We start from the raw sequence: 24,186 nt of genomic DNA on the forward strand, positions 1-24,186 counted from the left end.
ACGAATACATTCTTCGCACCTTAAAACAGGGTTGTCCAACGTTCTCTTGCCTCTCGGGACAGGAACAGTTTTACAGTTACGCCCTAGGGCCAATAAACCACTCAATTTTTGAAAACCAAAAGACAATTTTCGTTCTACAGCGATACTTATTAAGAAATGGAAAATTTCCGAAGAATATGCTCAAATATAAATCGTACTAAAATGTATCTGAGAGTGTTCCTGACTGGAAAACTTACATTTCACGGTGAGGTCTCGATGTCAGCAGCGTCCGAGCTACTTAAGCGTAAAGAAGCATAGGACATGAGAATCCTGAGATTTTGTCCAAATCCGAAAGAATAAAGAAAATAAAGGTTCTCGTACTACCTAGTAACAAGTTAAACAATTTGTGGTGCTTGGTTACGCTCGTTGTCCGGCCAGATGTCGCCAGCTGGACCGCGCTGCCTTAAAATCATATTATACATGGCCGGCGTCTTACACCTAAGGACAGAATCTCTCACAGACACGGACTGAAAATATTGGCGGTGTGTAAGGAAACATTATGGACCTGCCGGTAATCGAATAAGACCGTCCGGTCCGAAGCCAGACACCCAGGCTCACAAAATAACGAGGTAACCAACCAATAAGAAAAATTTGCTAGAAAATAAATTGTAGCGGAAAACCTTAAGGACGACGGCACATAAAATGCGGAACGTTCAATTCAAAAGCTGGAAGGAGAGAGAGAGAGAGAGAGAGAGAGAGAGAGAGAAATGGTGCAAGCAAAGAACGAGAGGGTTTTTTTTAAAAAAAGTTATTACCTGAAATGAGGGCACAAAACGGAACACCACCATCAGAATTCTAAATTACAAGGCAGTGATTTTCAGTACGACGTTGACTCCGGTAAAATCCGTGTTACTTTGACAGCGCTGTTTTATAGAGCTATTTATTTTGAATCTCCCGTTTGCTAACAAAGATAAACACGACACAGTTTCTACAGTACAAATCTTCCGAGGTTTTCCTTTTTACGGTGTAATGGTGTACACCGATGTAATTTTGCTTAATAGAAATCGAAGACTCATCACCAAACTCACAAAACATCACCGGTGTTCCCTGCCCTGAACGGGACGAATTTAATGTCAAGCCATTTTCCTAAGACCCTTTAACATTGCTGTCCCTACCGTCACGTTTTTCCGGATAAGACTCGGTTGACTTCAATTTTTATAACCCTTCCATAAATCCACAAACCACATCTTAAGACCCACTTTAATATTATCACCCCATTTACACCGTCAGCCCAAGGCTCCCATCCCTTCACTTTTCTCATCGTCCCACGTGTGTTACAGGACGAACCCCCGTCCCACCCGATTTTATCACCCTTAAGGGTACAAAATTATGAAGCCCGTCTCGATACTCAAAATCTCAACTTCCAAACCAAACACTAAAACTCGGTATGCTGCATGTCTATCCCATCGTAACCATATCAACATCAGAGACGTACAAAAGTCATAAAGACCATAAGTGGATGTGACTACATCGAACGTCGCGGTGGAGTACACAGCACTCTTGGCCGTAATTGGAAAGTTCCGGGTTCAAACTTCGACCCTGTAATTTAACGTGTTACCGTCATTCTTACATGATTTTACTCCGTGACGTTTTCAATGGATTATACACTGTCTTTATATCATAAATGTATCATGCAACACGATGACAGGACATGAACACACAATTATTTTCATTCTTTTTATTCTTCAATTTCTAGGACAATCTGTTCATTAGTGGCTAATACAGTTTCTGTGTTTTTCTTTACGATCATTATATTTTAACCTGATCTGCTAACATCAGCTTTCATCAAAGTTGCTGTGACCAATAAAACCCAACTTTTATTAAATTTCTTCGACATTTCAGATGTCGATATCGAAACAAATGAAGGACACCTTTAGAAGGTTAAGTATTACCAAAAGAAACGCACAGAAAGTAGTGCAAATTGACTTCGAACAAGGCACAGACATCTTATATAGTCAGGTCGCCATGTTTCGGTGTGAGTAGAATTAGTTTTAGATTAGGCCGCACGAAAGCTAGGTCATTGTAACAGCAGCACTGAGCACGCGAGTTCTCACTTGTCCTTCCCCGGTAGCTACTTTGCACGAACAGCGGAACAAAATTACCTCGCATTCCCACGGGTCCTTATCTGCAAGACCGGCGGGCTCACAAACTTTATCGCCTCCCCGGCTGTTTCAGACATCAGAATACGCGAACGTCAGTGTAAAAAATATGGGGGTCAACCTTTATCAGAAGCCTCCCTCCCTGGCGTGTCATTTCCAGACACCAACTTCTCGCCATTACTTTTAATTCTGTTTCGCAAATCATTCCCTGTCCAGAAATAAGGGCGGCCAGCAAGTATGATTACTAGAGTAAAGAACTGAATGGTCTTCAACAACTGTGTGACACCAAAACGCACAAGTTCAACGCCAGGAACACGTTCGACGAGACGGCGCACGTGATCAAGCGCATATTCTAATTAGCAAGAGTCATTTCTATGCTTTCTTCGGTCACATCAGCAGCCCCTAATGCCCCTTTGTGCAGCCCACTAAGGGCCCCACAAAACTCTGCCGTATCACTTGGCGTGACCTTGAAATTAAAGCATCTCCCTGTACCTCGTGAGGTTGAGGTGAGGAAGGGAACATTTCAGCATTGTTTCAGACGGAGTACGTAATATTCATAATGTATATGCCAGTGAACATTTCTACTCACTAACAGAGGAACAAGTTTATTTGAAACTCTCGCTGGTAATTAAATATTAACACTTGTGAGGAGTGTTTTAAAGGAGCAGGAGCTATTTTCAGCTCCGGTGGAACAAAGTCTGGCGAACTTTCAGTCCACGCTCACACACAACAAAGGCCTGAAATTTCACAGAACATTAAAATGCGTTCGATAATTCGTACTTAACTTCGCGGTTACCTGTTGCAGAACACTTGAACCGTTCTTATGACCGTGAAGTATATTTAGTTTCCTATCAATTTGCGTTCGTTTTTCTACACGCTTCTTAGATAGCCACGTTCGTCTAAGATGTACTCTGACCTCTGACTAAGCCATCTACGTTTTGCTTCTATAAATCCCTTAATTTTGTTAAGTTCATTTTTCCATTCAGTTCAGTTTACCCTAGCATTTTTGTAAAACCTGAAGATTATGTTTTTACGATCGAAGCAAGCACTGGTTATTCTTGACTTATATGATATTTACTGAATACATACATTACATACTTTATTAATACTGTCACAGACAAGTTTGTCCTTCGTCTGCTGGTCACGAAGTCATTCTGACTTGAATGACCTGTTTCGCCCTCAGATTTTAACCGCTTCGTAGTCGGTTCAATGTTTGGTACTGACAGTGATAATATGCAGCTAAGAGTATTAACTTCAGCTCTACTATGACCTTGGACAAACTTTTGTCATAATCGGGATTGGGGGAGGGCGTACTTATCCAAACAGCCGACTGTCTCCAAATAAAATATCCAGAAGAGACATACAATCACGAACAATGTGCATTTCCCTGAATCGAAACGCACATTTATTCATAGTTCGGTCATATATCGAGTTTGAACGAGTTTCTAGCGACGATACGAGGTATAAAGCACGAAGCTCGTCTAAATAATGTTTTAGAATTCAGGCCGTACCGCAAAGAAAACACAACACTTCACCATTACAAAGATTAACTGGTTAACGCTGTTTAAGCTCTGATTTTCCTCGAGTCCTGTCAAGTGGTTAAGAATTCAGTCCGTACCGCGAAGAAAACACAACTCTTCACCATTACCTAGATCAGCTGGTTAACGCTGTTTAAGCTCTGATTTTCCTCGAGTCCTGTCAAGTGGTTAAGAATTCAGTCCGTACCGCGAAGAAAACACAACACTTCACCATTACAAAGATCAACTGGTTAACGCTGTTTAAGGAAATGATCGCTGTTTGCACTGAGAATCATAAACCCATAAATAAACTCTGTGGGCAATGCAGAGTTAGTGATTGTCAAAACAGGCGATACGCAAAGTTGCCACTGAATTCTAAAGCGTAAAAGAAACGTCAGGTGTCGTATGCAGGGATCTTTCGCTGCAGTTACCAAGGTAGCCGTAATGAGGTTCTACTATCTTGCCATCATTTATCTTCGTTTATCTCACTTTTAGCCGCTCTGTAAATTATTCGCTCAAGGGAGAGGAGATAACACGGCCGAAAGCCAGAACAAAGTGGTCCAGGCGGAGAATGGGATCTGACGCAGACCAAGAGAGAAACAAAAGATTGTGGAAAACCGATAATGAGGTGGTCTATAGACCAATATCCGCTTTAATATTATTCTGGAAAACCACTCAATTATGAAATAGGAAGGACACATTAAGGCAACAAGAAATGATACAAAAATTTTTTGGGGGGAAAGAGACATCGAATGTTATGTCGGCGACAGTTTGTGTCACAGGTTATGTAACAACGCAGGGACACGTAAGCATGACTATCTACAGGGTGTTTCTAAAAGACTGCAAGATGACAGCACAATGTAACTCTGCGACCAAAAAATGCATGCCTGCAGATTCTTTGCAAAAAAAACCCTCCAGGACCGAATTTACGAACACAAGCACACAACACAAACAAAGGAAAATAATAAAATGCAAAGAAACACGAAAGAAAAATAGAGAATAATGAAAGGATAATTTGAACAGAGTAAGAAAGAAACAAAAAATATATAAAAAAGAATGAGAGACGTGGCATAACGAGATGAAGAAAAATGTGGAAGGAAAAGAGCAGGTAAATGGAAAAATACAACACCAGAGCGAAAGGGCAGTAATACATAGTAGAAAAAATATGAAGAGACGGAGAGAACGGTAAAAAAACAGACAAAAGAGAGGGTGGAATGAAGGAAGAATAAACAGAGCGAACGTCTTTGTGCGACTTCCAAAACCTAGGAGTGAATCTCGACAGAAAATCTTCAGACCAGCTCCACTAAGCAGATTAACAAAATCAGACCTGTTTTACACTTTTCTGCGCGGTACAGTCTCAACTAAACACGAGGAACACAATTAACACCCCGCGAATTACGATACAGACCTAGCCTACTGCTGCGAAGAACAAAGTTTACGACGCCAAAGAACGTATGACATCCGCCATTAAGACTGGGGCAAGAGTGAACAAAGAGGCAGGCAAATGAGGAATTTAAAACCACAAAGAACTGATCTAAAGGCACCTAAATGTGAATCTGACCTTCGGAAACGTCTGGTACAACAACGGTGCAATAAATTGGGAGTTCTAGGCGAACAAGGAAGCTTCTAGAAGCAACGCTTAAAAACAATTTGGTTCCTAATCTCAAGAAAACACATCTCCGATGCAAAAACAGTCGGTTAATGTTTAGTTAAACTGCTGTTTATTGTATGAACTAAACGGAAAATAAAAATATCAAATATACTGTCTTTGAATGATAAAGCAAGTGGTACATACTGTTACCAGTGTCTTCACAATATCTTTACGAGACTGCTGATATAATAAATCTCTTTACGCATGAGATAAATGCCTCCCGGGTTGTAATCCTCATGATGGTTTCTTTTTTCGGGGTCTGAGAAGTGAACCCTCCCTCCAGGTAGCTCAAAATTAGTGTGTACGGGGCAATGGTTTTAGTTTCGGGCAACCTACCCCCCTGATCGCCGACAGAAACCCTGCCGTGTGCAACGTCAACTTACCCCTGGATCTGATCGATTTTTTCCCTTAGTCATCCCAGCTGGATGGATGCAGCAACAAAGTTCTTCATGTCGACGTGGACGTAACGCTTAGGCGTTAAGTTCTCGGAAGAAGAAAGGCGCCGGACCAAAGGCGACACCTACTGAGCTGCTCAACATGCCTTCTGCTTTTACGAAACCCAAAGCTTCGCTGCTGTAGCACTGTAAGTCCTGGTGGTAATTTTATGAACCACCTATATTAGCGTTCAGTAACTACGAATTTTACACACAGACTGAATTTGTGTTTCGTATGATAATCGGAATAAACAGCGATTATTTCCCTAAACAGCAGCAGTTATCATGGGGACGTATTGTGTTTTGAGGAGAAGACTGATTTCTTTTTAATATTATTTAATCGAACATCGGTCTTCAAATGGCCAAAACGCTATTGCTTTTTACCTCCAGAGACCTGGATTATCTCATCTCCATTGAATCAATAAATGAATATATACAAAAATATATTCTACATTTAAACTTATGTTCAATTACGACAGAATAAAGCACAAATATATGAAACTAACTAACTAACTAGATGGCTTACGGAACCCGGAGGTTCATCACCGAATTAACCAAAGCCCTCCACCAGACCCTGTCCTGGGCCAACAAAATCCAGTCTCCTTGAACTCCCATCTCCCATAGACCCCGCCTGACATTATCCTCCCATCTACTTCTTGGTTTTCCCAGCGGTCTCTTCCCCTCAGGCTTCCCAACCAACACCCGGTGCACACCTTTTGTCCCACCCATCTCATTCTTCTTGACTTAATCACCCTGACAACTTTGAGGGAGGAGTACAAATTTTTAAGCTCAACAAATTATATAAAAATATAACAAAATTCAGAACACACTAGTTGTCGACTCTGCAGGAACCGTGATAGTTTAAACCGGCTCAGTAATCACATAAATTGCACGAAATGACCTTAAATACGTCATGCATTCGGCAGTGCATTCTGGGGCCGAACATTCCTCAGGAATTCCCAGTTTCACTGCGTCGCCACAGCCCTACATGTACAGAGTGCCCCCAAAAAAATCTATACACATAACACGTAATATTAACTTATTTTTGGGACACCCTGTATTCGTCTCTCCTCCCCTGCCTCCTGTGTCGTCAATCATTGGTCTGACGCGCCAAAGTCTATGCCCAGACGCGAGGTCAGAATTTTGAGCTTGTATTAAGAAAGAGATTTATAACTGTCAGGATCTGCTAACATGAATAATACACACTGTACTTCCTTCAGACAGTTTCGTGAAGTATCGTCATTTGCTATCAAATTGAAACTTTAAGATGACAGTCGTGTGGGATTTTGCGCAGTGCGGTCTCGCAGAAGCTGACCGACGTTTCAGAGGTGCTTGCTGCCTTCATCATCGGGGCGACGAGTCATTCACTGCGCACCGCAACATGTCACGGTCTTGAGACCCTGAAATCTCACCCCGTTGGAATTTATTACTCGGAAATAGCGAGACGCTTCGTTTCTCACACCAAAATATTCGAGGAACTTTTTTTTTCAAGAACAAGCTAATCCGACAGGCGTACCGAGACAACGTCACGTCAGTAAAAATGACTGGAATCAGTCAGAATTCTGCAACAGGCAGATGACAGGATTTGAATAAGTACAGAGAGAAATTTAAGGAAGAAGAATGAGCAAATTAGGAATAACGGGGGATAGAACGGAAGAGGGTGAGATAGGATACAGCCTCAGAGTGAGAACCTGTTGATAACTTAAAAGACCGGCCATGCGCACTTCCGATTTCCCCGTCCATCCGAAGTAAACGAAAACAGACTCAACAGATGACGACTTCAGTGCAAACAGGGAGTAACTCCAAGTCGCCATATCAGGCCGTGGATTACTGAGACCTAACAGAAGCCAAGGTTCAAATCAGTGCTTCTGGAATGTCGGGATGCTCATTGCCGTGTTCAAAAGATGAATCCAATCCATTCCTATTTTCTAAAGATCCGTTTCAATGTTATCTTCCAATCCGCGCCAAGGTCGTCTGAGTTGTCACTTCCCTTCGGGTTTCATCAACCAAAAATTTTGTACGCGTTTCTCGTGTCCCCCTCTCCTAATGCGCGCTACATGAACCGCCCATCTCATCTTCCTCGATTTGATTATTACGTAGTGGTGGTGGAGTGTACCAATTATGGGAGATCTCAAATGCGCAGATTTCTCTAGACTCTTGTCACTTTCAAAGCTGAAAATTTAAAATGTCTCGGGTCGTTGATTGACGGGCAATAAATAAAGTGGTTGGTCAGCAGCCTGTTGGACTCGGTTCAGGGCAAAACGCCAAGCCCGTGGCTTCTCCGTACATTCGTGAACGCTTACTCAAGTGAAACAAACAGGACCACAACTGCGGTTAGAATCACGATTACCAACTGAACGCCACAAATGACAGCCACTTCAAAGATAAAACTGAATCCGACGGGAGGGTACAAACTGTAACTGGTGCTGCCGCTGTGGTTACCACAGACACCAAAACTGAATTTATAAACAACTTCCAATTCCGTCCCGCCAATAAATTTGACATCTTTTCACATTTTTTTTCAATTACTATACCGGTCATATATTCCAATCATTTCTCACTTCACCGCTCTTCAGCGAACGTTGTAGTCGAGCGGTTAGCACCCCTGATTTCTATTCGGGGGACTCCCCGGATTAAAATCTCGACCCAGAGACGGGTTATCCTTAAGATTTTCGTGGTTTTCCGAAGGCACGGTAGAATTTCCGCCTAAGAAACGAGAGTCTCGCGCTAGAAGGCAGCAAAAAAGGAGAAACGAGAATCAAACAAGTCGAAGAAATGGAATAACAACAGAGGCCTATGTATATTTTATCACAATGAAGTTGAGGAAAGTAAAAATACACGGGAAATACAACAGCTGAGAGACATTTCTCAATAGGTTAGGTTACTGACTAAATAATGCAAAACGATCATTACCGAAAGTGAAAGCTGTTATTGATTCGATGCACGTGTGTGTCTGTTCCGATATGAACAGGCGAACATTCCTGTACCCGGTGCTTCAGCTAAGCACAAGGCAGCGAAGACGTATGGCGGAGTGGAGATATAGCTCCAAGTATTCTGAACCTCGACACTTTTTAAAATATTCTTTATATGAACTTAGTACTTAACAGGTTCAATAAAGACGAAGTCCGAACATTGTGCCTTTGTGGTTAACATTCCCGATTCGTGCTGGGAGGTCCCGGGTTCAAATCTCGACTCGTAAACCACCCTTTCTTGGCCAAGGGTCTCCGTGGATTTCCCCTAAGCAAATGCTTTTTCCATGACATCATCATTCGAGATTTTTGTGCCAAGGTGTAATGAAATACGGTTACATTACGTTCACACCAAATTTCGCGAAAAGTAAACTTTTGTGTTCATTACTGACGATTGAATCTGAATCAGAGGGCGGGAATTCTGACAGCCTCAGTTAGTTAGTTAGTTTGCCTATCTGTCCCTCCGGAACCCTGAAATGCGACTGAACCAGACGTGAAAACAGTGAGTCAGGAAATTAAATCGATAGCGAAACGACTGTTTCAGATCGCATGCGATATCTAGCCTTCAAATGTTCCAGGAAACAAAACAGCATCAATACAAAACCTTTGTGTAAGCTGTGTATAATGAACGATACAGTCATCTCATTTTTGAAGGGGAAATTACAAAAAGCTTCAACTCCGCTTTTGACTGTCAGCAAAACAGAATTAAATTTAACTTCACTTGTTCTGATTGTTAGTTTCTGTATTAAGCCTCCTGGCACATCAGACATTTATCGGTAAATTAAATCGCTGGAGGAACGCAAAGTGAGATTAGTCCGGGGGGGGGGGGGGGTTTCCCTCCTTTATACACCTCTGCCAACTTTAGGGACATAAATATATCTGGCTGTAGTGACGAAAAAAAATTAAATCCCCGTTGTGAAACACGCAACTGCGTTTCAAAAACAAATTTCGTTCTATTTACGTTGCAGAAATTGCGTGATTTAATGTATGCAAGCCAGAGGCGTCATGTTAACTCTTTTATCCCGGCTAACACTCTAAAAAACGGAAAATATCTTAATGGTATTCTATACACTGAAACACACGAGAACCTTCTCTGAAGAAATGCATAGTTAATTAGCTCCTGCCAGCCAGCCAGGCGTTGTTAATCAGCCAGTTGAAGTTTACGTTCGCAGTTTGTTCGCGCATGCGCAAATATAACAGACCAGGTATAATTTATGTTTCAGGGGAGGAAGGACTGCTTGGCATTCCACGCCAAGATGTTAGCCAAATCTCGATCAGTTAACACACTGATTGCTCGTATTTATTTTTAGCGCGTTGAAGTAGATTTCTCGCGACTTTAAATGCGTGTGCAGTGTTATACCTGGTGAATTCGTATGAAGTATGATGTTTATGCCCAAATGCCACAGTTTTCACGCCCTCCTTCCTCGGCATTTGGATAACACTTACGAAAACGTGACGCGCCAACATCGATTCCAAAGGAAACGGCAGATGTGAACACCAGAACTTACCGATAAGTTATCTGAAAACATACAAATATTTCTTCAAACCCTTTCCCCCCTCCGCGTTACCGCACAACGGATTGCTTCGCACAGCTGTATCCAGAACAACGACGCACTCTGTTACCACAAATCAAATTATCTGGTGTCACAGCGTAGCTTGAAACACAAGAAAAGATGCTTTTATGTGTCAACGCTGATGATAAGGGAGACAGGTGACAAATTGAAGAGAGAAACATGATAAGTCGAAGTCAAGAGGGCAAAAGGAAAAGAAAAATGGCTCCTGTGATCACGGATCTGTCGGAAAGAATCATAAGTTTATGTTTCCTGCAGCGTCTCAGCATCTAACACATCATCAACTGAGAAACTTCAATACAAAACGAAGCAAAGCGGATAAATTGTTTTTCCAATATGTCGACACGGCGATCCACTCGACACTACGCCGAGAGATACTTGGATCTTCTATTAACCTCAATGGAAGGACCACTAATGTAACATCTTCAGATCTCCTTAACACCATCTAGTGGCCATAACGTTACGTAATGAAAGTCAGTCAAGAACTCCTGGTCTCTGCGGGACATTTCAGACGACAAAAAGTTTCCAGACTCTGTCATTTCCACACGTCACTGACATTTATGCTCATTTAAATAATATTTAAAGATCGAGTCCGTACCGCGAAGAAAACACCACACTTCACCATTACAAAGATCAACTGGTTAAACCTTTAAAGCCGAAGCTCGTCTTCATAATATTTACGAATCCAGACCGTACCGCGAAGAAAACACCACTTCACCATTACATATATCAACTGGTTAACGCTGTTTAAGGAAATAATCGCTGTTTATTCTGAGAATCATACGAAACTCACAGTTACAACGTGAGGACAAAATGCAGAGGTTCCTGGAGTTTAAAGCCGGTGGTAAACAGCGTTAATACCTCCCAAAAGCTGTTCTGCGCTTTACACAAAACCTTCTGGCAAGATACTTGAACCATTAAACTTGAGGAACTACAATACACCATCAGTTCCTCTGGATTTATTTGTTGGAAAAATATGCGAGTTACAATTCGTAAAATACCATCTGTACCCTTGAACTAACGTTGATGGGGCGGTAAAAATCACTGATGATGATATCTGTCCATGTAGCACGTATCTGAAGACTACGAAATGCATTCGGAATTTTTGATGGAACCCCTAAAGGAGGACACTATCTCATTTTACTACACACAACACACAAGCTCCTCATTTTGTAATTGAATAAATCTCTCTCCTTGGGTTCGAATATTTTACTCAGTTCTCAAACACAATCTGCGCTTCTCCCTGGCAACAGACAAAGTTTGGGTATAAAAAGATGAGTGAAACAATTACTTAGGAAGCGACCAGCGGCAATCCAAGACAAAGTGGGAGGCAGAGAACGGAAGAGTCTGCACCACCGGAGGATAATTTTGAGCGAAGTAATTGCAATGGCGCCATTAGCCAGTAGCAATCAGCTCCAGCAGATACGAGATTAAGGAAAGTTATGACTGACATGTCGACGGTTCAAGGTACCAGAAAATCTAATCCTACAGAAACGACGCAAACACTGCTGTCACAACAGAAGAAGGTAATGCCCGATCACACGTCAATCTCCACAATCCGTCGTGTCTGCAAATCTGACGGGATGAAACACGAAATGTCCGGTCACATCACGACAAGAACTACTGATCAATCCTTTCAAAATATAGCAGAGTTCAAGTTGGGAACCACAAAATTTAGAAAAACAGAATTTGCATTCGTAATGTTTACAACCGACAGCAGATTTAACTTTTGGAATTTGCTACAGTCCAGTTCACAAAACACCCCCCGCTCCCCGCCCCCCGAAATAAATATTTGTAATTTATCTTATGCTTTCGTGCGGTTTCAGAACAATTACTGAGCTCAATATCTGAACGTATCTTGGCTCCATCTTCATGGCTGAAGATGGACACAGTAAGTCCGTCCGAGACGTTGGTTATCTACCTGTAGGTCCACGCAACGCTGTTCCGTACAACACCAAAATCGACGTCTTCCTTACCCTGACAACCTCAAATCTCATATTTACCTAAATAATTTGACAAGCGACAAAAACCATGAAACTCAAAACGGAAAATACAAACCTGGAACCTTCATACGTATGTCTCCATACAGTGGTGACGTCATACAGGCTAATTAGTAAGCCTATTCATGCAAGGATTAATTCTGGTTCGTCCTGAACTCACAGGACATCATTAATGAGCGCACAGATAGAATTATCCGCCACGTTGCGTCTATACATTAAACCGCAAAGCACTGACGCCATCAGACAGAATTAGCCTTTTATACAAAAATGTACAAACGCAGTTAAAACCAAAGAAATGTCCACTTGACATGGAACATATGAAAGTGTCAACATCGTTCGTTCATTCTTTGTTTTATCAGGGAAACCTTAACACACGGAGAGTGCGCATTTTGAGCACCGATATTCATTTATTGCAGACAGGTACTATTGATAAATCAATTACTACTATACACTTCAGGTACATCGCAATAGTTAAAAGTGCTCCGCTCTAGTGCAAATGTACCAAGATTCCGGTGATCGGTGAAACCTCTCAGGCGGACAAGTCGAACGCCCTTCCCGTCAAGCGACCCGCGAAAATACGGACTCTAAGCAGAAATGACAAAGCTACAGTCTAAACAAACTATAAACAAGACTCCAAACGTATAATCCGTATCAGAATATTCACAGTTTTCACATGCGGCCTTTGCAAATTATGGATTCTTAATACGAAGTCCAACCTACTCCAGTCTAGCCTTACTCAGCCTTTCATAACATAACATAACCTAACCTAACCTAACCTAACCTAACGTCATCATGGTTAACAACAAGTCCCAAGCCTTGCCTACGGGAGCCTTCATAACGTAACCATAGTTACGTTATGAAGGCTACAACAATTACATATTTACATCGGTTACTATGGTTGCCTTCTTCTCTGTGGTTACCGTATTCACCTTTGTTACCAGACAGACACGGAAGGACTAACATGGCCAGTCCTACATTCGTTTACATTCACTCCGTGCAAAGAACGCGTAATAAAACTCGAACCGACCACTCGCAACGATCCCTTTCATTCCACAGACACTCGTGTAACAACCTAACCTAAAAGGTCGCATTTACACGCTGAAGTTCAAGTCAGCTGACTCGCGATTTTATGGGGCACTCGGGAAATACCTCTTCATTTTCCAAATGTTATCTCTCTCTCTGCGACTTTACTGACCTTGATGTTAAATTACTGCAGATACAAATCAGCCCTCGGCAGAGCTAATGAGCACCAGGTAATACACTGCGGATACATAATTTAATTTACTGTTCATTTCCTTTTATTCTTTCTAAAACGATTTCACTTTATGTAGGTCACGTAAGAAACAAGACTCTCCCTCCATCTGTGTTCCTTCCCAACTTCACCTCGTCCACAATTCCTTCCTTCCCTTCTTCTGTGTGACATCTTTCCTAATCTGCTGCCCCTCCCCCCCAAATGCCTGTCACCCCCAGGGGTATTTCCCTTTTCCTTCTCGGGGATTCTCTCTTTGCTCATTCTTTAGAAATATGTCCACACAGTGTTATTCTACTTTTTATCTTCCAAGGTGTTTTATTTTTACATTCCACGAAGCCAAAAAAATAAACAGTCCTCCAGCGAGGAGACAGTGGATTTTGAAGCTCGTTTCAAAAAACAACGTAGGATCAAAAATTACTCCTTGTTAAGAAATAACTATACCAAAACATGATTAAAATCAGGGCCGGAGGTCTTCATTGCCAAAAAAAAATATATTATCCACAAGGCGCTGTTCAGAAATTCGAAAATTTCAATTTCAACTTCTCGCGAAGTCGAAGTCACAAAGAACACAAAAGGGCGAAATCTAAATTCGACGATTTTCAGTTCGGAAGACGAATATGTCACGAATAGAGCGACTGAGGAAAACAAATTGAAATCTGAGTCAGACGATGCCACAATTCGCGTTTCAGGCTCTCCTCGAATGAATACGTTAAACATCGAACGAGATGCACGAGGAAGACGTGGCCTGACGTAGTTGCCAGCCACTATAGACCAGTCTCCTCTGCACTGCGGGTGGCGGCGAGCAAGGCGGAGCCACACAGACGTTCGACCACGCTTTTTATAATGTGACGTCACTGGCATCTCCAGCAAGAGAGTTATTTCATATGAAGACGACGTTATCAGGTGAAGTAGCGAGGCAGACCTAATTCTGTATGCAACAACAGTGGACAAATTTTAACAAAACAATGTCTCTGTTACTCTGTAAAGGCTGCCTCACTGGCAGTAATGTGCAATATTAGCCATTAATCGATACACAAAACGTTTAGTAAAGTAAAGCTGTCCCACTATGAGCCATGTAGGCGCTTGGGGGGAGAGGAGGTATAGCTCCTACTCATTCTTGACCTCGGCAGTACATGGGGGTGAGCGGTCAGCATCACGCCAAGACCGCGCTTTACCCAAAGGTTCATTATCGTGTTCACAAGAGTCCGCCACCAGTCCCCGATAATGAGTGAGATGAATCCAGTCTGTACCCTTCCCTTTTATCCATAATAATAATATCATCTCATCCACGCCTAGAAATTCCGTTCAGGAATATCTCACCTCGCCCATGCATGCTATACGCATTGTCCATATGATCACGCTTAACTTCATTTATGAAGCTAATCACTGTGCAATTTTCTCCAGCCTCACGTTTTCTACCTTTCTTTTGGATTCAAAATTCGTCTTTTTCTTCGAACACCCTGTACACATGTTCGTCCCCTAGGGAAAAGTTTTCTCAATGCCTTCCAGATCTGCGGTCACATTTATCCTTGTGATGACACGTTTTTGAGGAATTATATAGGAATTATGTAATTTTTTGTTTTCCTGATCCTGACACTTTCTGGGATAATGATCCATGCAGTGTCATGGAACATGACCGACGTTTCAGAGGTGTTCAGTGACTCCATCATCAGGGCGACAGGTCAACTTCTACGAGACTACGGTTTCAGCCTCAATAATATAATTCGTCTTCATAATTAATAAGTTTTCTTCAAATGGCTTACGGAAGTCTGTATTTGTGCCTTTATTCAGTTGACCACATAGAACAGCTGAGACGTTCTGTGCCGCCTCAGGAAATTAGGTGACAACTGTACCGAAGTTAATTCTGTACTAAGACTTGGGTCACCATCACAAAATCAATTTAGAAGTATTAAGTGAGCTTACGGGTAATTTCGCGGAAAATTAAGCTCATAATTCTCTTACAGGCGAAGTTGTAAGACCACGAACTTCACTGACAACTTACTAAGCTCTGTTGAAAGCTATGGAACACTGTAATGATCTGAACAAACCTCTGGTGGGGGGAACAGCTTGTTCTCATGCCCCGAAGTGCATAAGAAACCTGGGTGTCTCTCCTTCCGTACTCCCGTTTCGTGATTAGCTTCGTATCGTCAATTGCGTTCATCAGGTCTACGGAGTAGGGACTCTGACATCTCCCCATTCTGAAATAACTCTTAAAATACGTATTCCTCGTCACTATCCTACCCTGGCAGGGTCTCGAACCAGAATATACACGATAAGAGGTTTATGTTTGTAACTGTAAACTGAATATGAGTGTGCAGATGTGGTTTGAAAAGAAGCACACAGAAATGTAGAGAGAAGAGGGAAAATATAAATAAATAAAAACCAGCAAAAAAAATTCGCATGTCAAAGACAGAACAGAAAACAAAGAGAAAAGACAGATGACAGTAACGGAAAAAATAAAATATAAATAAATGTAAAAAAAACAAAGAAGATAAAAGGAATAGACAGAATTAAGATAGTTGGACACAAAGCAAAAACAAAAATGCCAACGAAATAAGGATAACAGAAGAACGAACACACGAATAGCAAACCGGGCCTGCCTTCTAACCACAAACCCAATCAATATTCATTAACCGCAGAATTCCTACGCTACAAACGAGAGCTGGCGTGCAACTGGCCAGATGTGACGCAGACACTCGACGAAAGATACAACAAATAAACAACCTTATCCCAGCTAAGAAAATGCGTTTGGTTTATTTTCCCATCTTCCGTCGTGCGAGGGACATTTCGTGGTCCATAAAACAGTTGAAGTTTCAAGCAAGCGTCCCAGCAACGACTGCTCGCACTACGATCGTCTATTGTTTTAATTTGTCGCACAAGACGGCAACAGCCAATGGCTCAACAGAGACGCGACGGCTTTCAAACGGTTAACGGTTTAGAAGCGACTTTCGGAAAAGCAAAGGGTGCTCATCCTGTCTGTAACAAGCGGGGATACGACCCGTCGCATATTTCGGAACGCGAAATAATGGAACAATAATAAAAGCTGTAACGCAGGTTTAAATAAACAAGGCGAGCAATAGCTAAGAGAATGCATAATATATGTAACAGAGATGTATAAAATGAAAAACCAATTTTACACGAAACCATTAAAGTAATGCGAAATGTAAATAGAAGTACACGTCTGCTAGTATACAGGACAAGAGTATAATGTACTAAAATGATTCCAGAGAGAAATATTTATTGAAAAAAGATATATAAATGGTTATAAGGCAGGCCAGGAAGTCAATACACCTCATATCTACAGCTACGGCTTGTTTAACGACGCCGTCAGTTATCTCAGTCGATATTGCGCCTGGTGATAGTATGATTAGGCGCAAGGGACCATAAAATAGAGCGGATATGGAAGGAAGCGGCCTAACTTAAGGTAATAATTCAGAATTTGCTTTGAAGGGACTGAGGAAAACCAGTCATAAAATCGGTATCTGGGTCGATATTTGAAACCGGGACCCCCAGAACAGGACGCAGGAATGCTAAATGACGTAGATGACGTTCGATACAAGATACTGAAAAATTTTCCAAGTAAAATTATTAAATCTTAATTTGATTTTCTTTATTTCTTTTTTGTAGGATGATGCATAGCTGAGAAAATCTATTAAAATAGGTCGGAACTTTAAAATATAAAATTCTGCATCCCTCCTCATATCTTATTCACTTGAAGCACTTTAATATTTAAGAAACCAGTCCGTACCGCAAAGAAAACACTTCATCATTGCAAACACCAATTGGTTAATGCTGTCTAAGGAAACATTCGCTGTTTAAACTGAGAATCAAACTAAACCTACAAAATGTATCTATAACTAAGTGTAAGGTAAGTGGAACACATAGTTACCACTAAGTTCTAAAAGTTAGAGCAAACTTTATAACGCCCGTGTGTGTTTGCGTGCCTGTCACCAAGTTTCGAACTAAGAGACCCATTCTTACGTGCAACATTCCACTAGATGCCTCCACATCACTTCACATTTGTATTTCTTACAATCGATAATACCGACATGCGAACTTCTCAGGTGGAATTGACACTATCCCTGTTAATATAGGGTGATGTATGTATCTTGTGAAGAACGTGTAATTTTCATGAACGTCATTTGTTTGTATACCAACAACATGGCGACCTCCAGAGATCCATCAGCTTCCATTACACTGGGACACGTGATGAACCACTGAAGATAGCAATTTTGTGTGTAAACAGATCACAAACGCGTCTATCAGACACGTTGCGTTAAACATTTCTATGATTAAGAATTGCAAAAATTTCGTCGGTGGAAATTCTATTACAGACTAAGCGGCCAATAAGAAACAAACATTCATTCTGAAGTCTTCTGAGATGATACGCTGTGTATTTTGGTGTTACAAAAATGTTTCCTGCCTGAATTATCACGATGAAACGTCGGTCAACTCATATTTCAACGAGTCTTTTCACACTGTCGTGTCGACAGCAACATTTCAATGCGCGAAGCCATCATTAATAAAAGTGATGAAGTGATGGCAGAAAGCGAACAAACAGTGCAAAATATATGGTTTGACCAGTGACAGAACTTAATGGGTTACGCTGTCACCCACTTCTGAAACTTTACTGCTTTTCAAGTAGTTTTACGAGAAAAATATATCAGTTACTCAAACAGCGAGAAAAAGTTTTATATGTGTCAGAAGTAAATTCACAATGTCTGTGAACTTTTTCCCCGGGTCTAGAACCATAGATAGAAACGGTTCAAGTTATATTTTGTTTGTTTGTATGTATACATAACATGCATATAAGCAGAGACAGTAACCATGCCAAATTATGTCAAATCTAAAAGTTCTTGACGATGATTGATAATATATATTGACTAGACGATGGATAATATCCAAGAAGATTTTTATTCAAATGCCAAATTATGGTTCCCTTCGACAAACGAATCAGAGCGAAACTTAATGACTCGCTAAATTCGGTCACTTTTGACATTGGTCCGTTTACGTGAACAGACGCTGACCACAAAACACACCGCTACAGTTCCCAAGTGTACGAATAACTGAGTGGTTGAGGCGAACAGAGCCTCAAAGTACTTTGGACCTTTGTGCCGCTCCAATTAAAGCGTTCGTCTTCTCCTTCCACGAGATGAAAGGTAACGCCGTGGGGCGTGGTCTGTTACACTGTCAAAGAACGTCGTAATAGCCTAACCTTCCTTCCAAACACATTACATGGCAATGTGAACGCAACTCCGACAGTCTTCAAATACCATATACAGGGTGAGTAAAAATTAAAGGTAAAATTTAAAAGGCTTATAACTTTTTATTGAAGTCACATAATGACACAAGAATCGCTCCTTAACAGTTGTCCAGCATCCAGGTTATGTTCGTACGTGTTCGACGCGGCTTCCGCGAATATATGATACATATTCCATATCAATACAACTTCGTAACGTATCTTCAAGACACTCATTTACGCATCGCAGTTCCCGTAATAACTGCAGCAGAGGAGGGACACAAACTCTGTTCTTGACGCAGCCCCAGAAATGAAAATTAAGGGGTGTGATCGAACGAACCGGGGTTTCAGTAAAAGTGACCGTAGAATTAAAGTGGATGATAATCTTATGTGGTAAAAATCATGTAATGAGTGCATAGAGGTCATTGATGAACACATGTAAAAGAACTCAAGACATTTTATGTAGTCTTTCGTAAGTACAGCGGTTAACTATATGTACCCCATGATTTAACATTCACTAACTCCGTATTTTTCATATACAGTGTATTAATAGGTTTCCTGTGGTTATCAGAGTAAACAGCGATTATTTTCACAAACAGCGTTGACCAATTTATCAACTGATCGTTGTCACAGAGACGCATTGTTTTCTGTGAGGTAGGAACTGAATTTCCAAATAGTATTTACATGAACTTATGTCATCAATACAGGGATCCTTCAGTAATGAGATCTAAGACGCTATATTTACACGTGATATCTGAGGACAAAATTTCGTAAGAAGCAAATGTAACTGCTACATCAAAACACACATTTGTAAGGATACGAAGCCGTCCAGACACTGTGCGCTCTAAACTGAAGGAAATCTTCCATCCTTCTTCTTGTGTACACACGTCACGATTTCCGAACCTCAAAAATGGCGATGGGAAACGAAGAATTGGAGCACGTGTGAGCCCATCGTATGGGCACTAACTCAGCTAGCGACCGACCACCCTGTCCGATTTCAAAAAAACAGACGAATACCGGAAAAGTAAACAAAGTTTACGTAGGCAGGTAGGTTCGAAAAAGGAAACCTGTCAGACATGTTGAATTATCCAATATCTCACAGGGACGGAATGTTTCGGAAATTGCACTTCACGCTGGCTGTTGTGTTGTGTCGCGTCGTAACGCGGGCAGGAAGGAAGGAATAAAGAAACGAAATGCGAACAAGATGTGCTTCAGGAGCAGGAAACAAGAAAAAAAAATCCTTTGGCAATTTACGAGCCGTGATATACGGTGCAACGAGAGGACTTCTTAGCCTCAAAAGGAGATTTACTTCCAATCCGTGCGTTACACTCGCAAAATTCCCGATAAGTCCGCCTTCTACGATCGGCGTAACCCCTGGATGTCTTTGAAAATTAATTACGGACCAGGTGCCCAAATGTGTCATCAGAATTTGAAATGATGACTAATTTCTAATGACTAATTCTACGCTGACTGCCTCGTTTACGCACGATTCGAAAACAAGCACAGTACACAACGAAATGAAAAGGTGCTTATGCACGGAAGGAGTTTTAAGCGCCTCCCTGGGACTGGAGAATATTACGGAAACCGCGTGTGAGATTTAAGGTTCTCACGGCGACGAATATGAAGATGACAGTGGCGAGGTTTAGAAGTGTAACAACAATCGATTGAGGAGGGGTAGGGACTTCTTCTTATTCGGGAGGTCGTGTTCAAATCTCAGCCCGGAGGCCGGGTATCCTGACCAGAATTTTTTATAATTTCCCTCAGTCCCTCCAGGAAAACTCCGGGATACTAACTTAAATTACACCACGACTAATTCCACGTCATTTCCAAATCATTAATCATCTTATCATCCGACAATATACAGTGTGAGCTACTGAGCGCCGTTAAATAAAAAACGGACAACGAATATCCAAGCATTTGTGTGGAGTGACTGAGAAAAATCTTGAATTATTGAAATAAAGCTGTGATCTTGTGAATATCTAATCATCTACCTGCAGAACAGAAGTACTACCCGTTCATCCACTGACAGGAATGAGGTGAGGTGAAACTAGAAAGTATTTTAAAGTCTGACCCATGACAATAAGGGCAATGGACGAGTAGAAACACGAGACCTCCGCCCAGGTCGACCATAAACCCGGACCTTCGTGATGAGAAGCCAGCGACTAACCATCCGAGATACGGCACGGTTGGCCAGCCAGCTAAGTAACTAACCTACCGTTACGCTCTAAACTAACAGCTCACAGAAGCTTCTCCTAATGGGAAAAGAGCCCGTTAATTACGAAACTTCCAATCAGCACTCTTATTCCGGTTCCACTGCAAAATCGGAGAACGGACTGGCGACAAAGCTGAATTAAAGCGTTCCGCCTCTCTGAGTTTTACGTGAATATTTGGAGCAATATAAAACATGCTGACATTTTCCAGCAGACTACAACCACCAGAGTTTTGTGAAGGCGTCACGACGCCAGATCCTGCTTTTAAGCATACGCCACTAAAATGTAATGACGCGATATTAAAGTCCGGAAATAAAAAAGCCTCGTAATGGCGGTTTCATGAAATGTTCCGAAACAATTTCCCCGTTTCTGAATTCACTGCTTTATGAGCGACCTAGTAATTTACTGTGGTCCTGCAGCTGCATGGAAGACAGTGGAAGGGCGAGTGTCTGAAGAACGAGCATGTTTCTGTTAAAGACGAAAATATGAAACGAGATTGAAAAAGTTAAATACACAATAGTTTTAAAATGGTTTCTCTCATTTTTTCCATCCAAGTCTCGAATGTGCATTCCACACACATAAAATAACTCAAAACGAAGTGTTACAGGGAAGCAGTACGGACGTTTTATCTCGCATATAAAGAGCTAGAATCTTATTAAAGCCATTATCTAGCGGAACGGGCAGGAACTATAGATGTGGCACTGTTACACTACACGAGACTTGAAGCTCTCACGACGGTAGATATAAATACGTCTAGTGAAATGTGGCAGAAATTTACATGTGTTTCAGAGATACCTTCCGACTACTCTCTGCCTTAGAGACGTGGTTAAACTTCTACAAGACTTCACACAGCGTAACAACCGAGAAAAGTCATCTTCATATCTTATAATTCTGGACGCTACGGATAAAACATCAGCAGTTGATACAGCATTTATAGTAATGCCACTAGAATCCACTGTTCTACTGTCGGAATCGTCAGATTCAACGCAGTTCCTACGTCTGCGTACACGGCGGAGTTGGAGCGCGGACAACAGCTGATGTAGGTTACCGAGTTGTACGGTTTCCGACGCGCTGAAATAAAATCTCGATAAACACATGAACGTAACTCAGTCTGAGATGGGGATGGGTCAATACAACTCTCGCAAGCTTACGTGACCACACGATCGTGAAAGCAGCTGATGCAGCACAGATAGACCTGAGAACACCTAGAGCGATAAGACAAGGCGGCCAACACGAAACATTACGTTCACAAAACGGGCTGCAGAGTTCAGATAAAGCGTTTTGTCGCAATATGTACGTCGTTAAATAAGAGTTAATACTCTTAGCTGTGGATGCAGCAAACATTAATTTACAGGCGGTTCATTTTAACGTATTCTGACGTGAGGTAAAAAAAACGGAATCTTATCAACAGAAGGTAAACTACTAAAGAAATAAACCTATTTTTTGGTACAAAATTCCGTGCAACAACAAAGACGTGTGTGATTTACATAATTAATTTGTGTTTTAAACCTCAAAACAGATAACTCCTGTACCCAGACGCGAAACGCCGTGCTCTGACGAAACTTCTCTAGCACAGATGTTGCGCGGGTTGCCTAAACGGTAGTGATTCAGAGCTTTAAAAAAAACAATTTTTGACTTCTTTGGAACATGCAAAAGCAACGAAATTCTGGTACAGCAATTAAGCAATAATACGAAGTCGGACTTACAGTATATCAACAAGAGTAAGGTACACGAAGTGCCTTAAAGAAGACGCAAGTTAAAGATGTTTCAGACCGTAAGATCACGCAATTTTAAGTGTCCGGTGATTAATCCCACCTTCATTTCGGAAATAGGTAGGAGAACCTGATGAAAACCACGAAAGCTTTGTCAGGACCGTGAGTCGAAGCCTGAACCCTGGCGCGCAGGGTGTTAATTACTGCAGTGCGACGTTCAGTGGCATTACCTAGAAGGGTGGAGTGACTGGTCATAAATACTCTCCGGTTCCATTATCCGCGGGCGAGGAACGAGGAAGTCGCCTGAAACTTTAACGACGAAACATTATCCTGTGGCCAATTGTGAAGGGGTGAGAAAGGCGCGGAAGTAGACCACGCATCCCGAGTTCGACACCAGATGAGACCTAATAGGTTAACTCTTACACTGTCATAAACGAGATAACTCGTTCTGGTTTACAAATCCTATATCAGTACGTGACTGCTGTGCGAATAATTTGAACGCAAGGCGCCGCTACCGACCCTAAACTATGTATGACATTGTCTAGAACAAGAATAAGACGGGGTGACGCGTCGGTCGAAGTGTAATATTGAACGCAACGAGAAGAGAGAAAAAGAAAATTAAGATTTTAAAAAATCATGAGGTTTGGGCGTTAGGGCGGGAGCATTACTTACGAAAACAAGCGGATGCCAGATGCAGATTAATATCTTATGAACACAACAGCGCGGAGGTTGTCTTAAAAAGTTTAACTACCACAACGGAAGCAAGAAGTACGCTCAGCTCGTCAACAAATTCCCCGATCTTCATGCACCCAAAAGGCTCATTACCGCGACCACCAGAGCCCGCCACCGGTCCAATCCACACCCCATTCACCCTATTTCCTTTAATATCTATTTTATTGTCCTCCCATCTACGCCTAGGTTTTTCAAGTGGTCTCTTCCCTTCAGGCTACTGAACGAAAATTTTGCATGTATTTCTCATCTCCCTGTGCGTGCTACATGTCCCGCCATCATCCCAATAATATTTGGTGAAAAGTCAAAATTATGAAGCTCCTCATTTTGTAATTTTCTCCAGCATCCTGTCCCTTCATCCCTCTCAGGTCAAAATACTCCCCTCGGCACCCCGCTCACAGACACCCTCAGTCTGCGTTCTTCGCCTAACACGAAATATCGTGTATAAAAAGTTTATAGTCGCTTACCTGGTCGAGAAACTCACAGTTTTATAGGTCTCGGATGTTCATTACCGTGTCCACAAAATCCCGATTCAACCCAATTTTAATATCATCCTACCACCTGCTTCCAGGATTACTCCCAAACGTTTGTATCTACCTGTAAGTTAATATGACGTCACAAACCAGACGACGATCGATGACATATAAGCCGCCGTGAGAAAATCAGACCTCATCCCTTTTAATATTATTTCCTCAAACATACGAAACACTGAAACAGAAGTTGCATATCTCATGAAGGACTCGAGTTTAATCTCCGTCGCTCGC

General features: G+C 41.7%; 1 protein-coding gene across 6 annotated transcripts in view; it reads right to left on the reverse strand.

Moving 5' to 3' along the window:
* Positions 1 to 24,186, reverse strand: part of Tomosyn (syntaxin-binding protein tomosyn) — a 95,594-nt gene that overhangs the window by 48,807 nt on the left and 22,601 nt on the right. The window lies entirely within an intron of this gene.

This window comes from Zootermopsis nevadensis, unplaced genomic scaffold, assembly GCF_977971745.1.
Source record: "Zootermopsis nevadensis isolate Lab colony 2312 unplaced genomic scaffold, Znev_1.0 Znev_ptg000028l, whole genome shotgun sequence".
Taxonomy (NCBI): domain Eukaryota; kingdom Metazoa; phylum Arthropoda; class Insecta; order Blattodea; family Termopsidae; genus Zootermopsis; species Zootermopsis nevadensis.